The sequence below is a fragment of the Sapajus apella genome, unplaced genomic scaffold (assembly GCF_009761245.1).
Source record: "Sapajus apella isolate SASKATOON/1434 unplaced genomic scaffold, GSC_monkey_1.0 scaffold10, whole genome shotgun sequence".
Taxonomy (NCBI): Eukaryota; Metazoa; Chordata; class Mammalia; order Primates; family Cebidae; genus Sapajus; species Sapajus apella.
The window spans coordinates 15813030-15817478 of NW_022436950.1; positions in this window are offsets into that span (position 1 = coordinate 15813030).

Sequence of the window (4449 nt, forward strand, 5' to 3'; positions counted from 1 at the left end):
TTTTTTGCCCAGGCTGGAGTGCAATGGTGTGGTCTTGGCTCACTGCAACCCCCGCTTCCCAGGTTCAAGAGATTCTCGTGCCTCAGTCTCCCAAGTAGCTGTGATTACAGGCATCTGCCACCACGCCCAGCTAATTTTTGTATTTTTAGTAGAGATGGGGTTTCACTGTGTTGGGCAGGCTGGTCTCCAACTCCTAACCTCAGGTGATCTGCTGGCCTCAGCCTCCCAAAGTGCTGTGATTACAGGGGTGAGCTACCGTGCCAATCCTAGAGGGAGGTTTTAAAATAACACTTTTCTGTGCTTTCCAAATCTGCAATGAACATTTATTATTTTATAATTTAAAATTTTTGGCCGGGCACGGTGGTTCATGCCTGTAATCCCAGCACTTTGGGAGGCTGAGGCGCGCGGATCACAAGGTCAGGAGTTTCAGACCTGCCTTGCCAATATGGTGAAAACCCATCTCTACCAAAAATACAGAAATTAGCCTGGTGTGATGGCAGGCGCCTGTAGTCCCAGCTACTTGGGAGGCTGAGGCAGGAGAATCACTTGAACCTGGGGGGCGAAGGTTGCAGTGAGCCGAGATCACGCCACTGCACTCCAGCCTGGGTGACAAAGTGAGACTCTGTCTCAAAAAAAAATTCTGAAAATATTCTTTAGAAATAGGTTAAGTAGATTTTTTTCCATTTGGAATAATAGGCCATCTTTTGAAAAGTAAGGGGGGGTTTCTAAAGAGCATGAGGCCTCATACTAAAAGTTTCACCATGACAAGATGAATTCCTGAATGCTGCCGAAGGGATTACTGGAGATGTTGATTACTTAAGACATTAATAAAAGGGCATTAAAGAACAGCAGGACCGGCCTTCAATTAATGCCTGTGAAGGCACTGCCTAAGCTGACTTTGAAGTTGGCCTCTCCTTTGCTTCTTCAGTTTCCTTAAACTCATAGCTTGATCTTCCTCAGTTTCTAGGAAGTTAGTATTTTGATTTATAGATCATTATTATTTTACTTTATTATCATGTCCCTAATTTACTCTTTTCCCTTGCTGTGGCCTTGATGGTAGCTTTTACTGTATTCTCTCTACATCTTCTGCTAATATTTAAATATAGAATGATCTGAGAAGTGAAACTCCTAAATCAAGTTGACAAAGTGCCAGGGCATTGTTTGATGAGTACACACATAGAATCACACGCATCAGCTCATAAACGACCTAATCTGAACCAGGTAATACATTGTACTTGTCTTCCTATGGCAGTAGATTTTGAATACAAAAGCCCCTTTAGAATCTGACCAGGGAACTCCTCCTTATAGTGGTACATCTTAGGTGATAGGGCCTCTGGGTCCTCCCTAGGGTTTTGCTATTGGTGGGCCTGATGTGGAGTCAGGAGTTTGAACAGGAGCAAAGATGGGATACAGAAGTCACGACTAAGACTGGGTGTGGGGGCCCACACTTATAATCCCAGTACTTTGGAAGGCTGAGACAGGAGGATCCCTTGAGGCCAGGGGTTCTTGAGATCAACCTGGGCAATAGCCTCACTCTGTCACCCAGGCTGGAGTGCAGTGGTGCAATCTTGGCTCACTGCAACCTCCACCTTCCGGGTTCAAGAGATTCTTCTGCCTCAGCCTCCTGAGTAGCTGGGATTACGGGCACATGCCACCACGTCTGGCTAATTTTTGTATTTTTAGTAGAAATGGGGTTTCACCATGTTGATCAGGCTGGTCTCGAACTCCTGACCTCATGATCTGCCCACCTTGGCCTCCCAAAAAGCTGAGATTACAGGAATGAGCCACTGTGCCAGGCCTAGGAGATCCTATCGCTGCAGAAAATTTAAAAATAAATTAAAAAAAGAGAAGTCAAGACTTAAACATGCATGGCATTCTTTTGAGACAAATGAGTGACCAAACGAACACTGCTTACCCGCCACTGTTGTGTTCTGAGTGGGTCTGTCAGGGGTAGGGCTTTAGGGGAACCAACTTGAATCTTAGTGCCTTGATTCTAGGCTTATCTCTGCCTCTTACTAGCTTCTTATTTATTTTATTATTACTGTTATTTTTAAAATAGAGATGGGGTCTTCCCATGTTGCCCAGGCTGATCTCAAACTCCTGGCCTCAAGTGATTCTCCTGCCTCGGCCTCCCAAAGCACTGGGATCACAAGCCGGAGCCACTGTGCCCAGCCTGCCTCTTATTATTATTGCTGTTGAGCCTCTGAGCCTCAGGTTCTCATCTACACCATGGCCACAGTGCTCCCTTTCTTACAGATTGTCTTGGGGGGCAGCTAAAATTACCCATGTGAAGTGTCCGGCTCACTGCAGTCCTCCCTCTTCAGGTGATTTGGGGTGTGGTGTGAGAACCTGGAGGGAAGAATACTGGGTGGCAGAGGCCCCAGAGAGCATTCACTGCCCATCTTAGCCAGGCCAGGAGGAAAGGCCAAGGACATGAATAATTGTTAAGTTAAATGCCACCCCCTACCCCCACATCTTTAATTACACCCTCTGCAACCATGAGCCACACAGTAAGGGAAACTTCTCCTGCTTTCTTTGTTTTTATTTTTTGAGATGGAGTTTTACTCCTATTGCCCAGGCTGGAGTGCAATGGCGCAATCTTGGCACACTAGAACTTCTACCTCCCGGGTTCAGGTGATTCTCCTATCTCAGCCTCCCAAGCAGCTGGGATTACAGGCATGTGCCACCATGCCTGCCTAATTTTTCGTATTTAGTAGAGACAGGGTTTCACCATGTTAGTCAGGCTGGTCTCAAACTCCTGACCTCAGGTGATCCACCCGCCTTGGCCTCCCACAATGTTGGGATTATAGGTGTTAGCCACCGCTCCTAGCCTCTCCTACTCTAATATTTGACTTAACTGTCATGGCAAGAGGACTGAGAAAATTTCTTCAGCTTTTTTTTTTCTTTTTGAGAGCATCTGGCAGTGTTGTCCAGGCTGGAGTGCAGTGGGGATCTCAGCTCACTGCAATCTCTGCCTCTAGGGTTCAAGTGATTCTCCTGCCTCAGCCCCCTGAGTAGCTGGGATTACAGGCACCTGACACCACACCTGGCTAATTTTGTATTTTTAATAGAGATGGGTTTTACCATGTTGGCCAGGCTAGTCTCAAACACATGACCTCAGGTGATCCACCCGCCTCAGTCTCCCAAAGTGCTGGGATTATAGGCATGAGCCATGGCGCCAGGCCTGAGATTTCTTTAGCTTTGAATTTCACCTTTAGTGATTCCATCTCTTTCCCACTAGCAAAGAAACCCTTAGGGCAGAAGGCTCTGGATGGTAGCACAGAGCTGGGCCCTGCCTTGAAGTTACCTAGATAGGAGGAGAAGCACAAAGATTAGACTGTCTAGTTAGATAAAGCATGAAGTCCTGAGATAGGGAAGGAACAGACCCTGCGGGGAGAATATAGAAGTTAAAAAGCAGCTCTCCTAGATTCACTTTTCTTCCAGGAACCAAAATCACCCCATCACCTGGGGTTTAACTTCCAATGCCCCAGGCAGAATGCCGCAAGTCCATTGTCTGAGAGCTTTGAGTCTGGAGGCTGTGGCTCTCCTGGGGGCTTGCAGTGATGCCCTAACTAGAGAACACTCATTGCCTCTGGCCCCTACCCACCTCTGGACCTCCTCAAACTTAACTCACACAGAGGCCTTTTTTGAAGTGTTTCCAGAAGGACTTTTTTTTCTTTTTCTTCTTCTTCAGAGCACTGGCTTCTCACATCCAAGTCCCCTGTCACCTCCCCAGGGGCACTTACCTGACCACTCAGCTAAATCAATATAGCTTCTCTGTGCCCATCCCAGGAACTCAAATATCTCCCTCTTAGCATTCATTTTAATTTCTTACATTTTATTTACTTGTTTATTATGTGTTGTCCCACAAGAGACTGTAAGCTCCAGGAGACAGACCACCCGTTTGTTCCCAGCTGGGCTCCCCACCCTCCTCCTATAGGGCTTGGCATGGAGTGATGAATATTTGCAGTGTGAATGCAGGGGTGGATGCGGTTCTGTTTACTTTCACTCACCTGGGTGGGCTTACATCCCTTGGAAGGTACACAACAGATTCTGGGAAGAACTTTCACTGATTTGGGGTTCCAGGGACCACCCAGGAAATGATTCATTTTTTTGTTTGTTTGTTTTTGTTTTGAGACTGAATCTCACTCTCTCGCCCAGGCTGGATGATTTCAGCTCATTGCAGCCTCTGCCTCCTGGGTTCAAGTGATTCTCTCCTGACTCAGCCTCCCTAGTAACTGGGACTACAGGTGTGTGCCACCATGCCCAGCTAATTCTTGTATTTTTAGTAGAGACGGGGTTTCATCATGTTGGCTAGGCTTGTCTTGAACTTCTGATCTTAAGCGATCTATCCACCTTGGCCTCCCAAAGTGCTGGGATTACAGGTGTGAGCCACCATGCTTGGCCCAGGAAATGATCCTTAACTTTTGTAGGATCTAGGATCTCTTT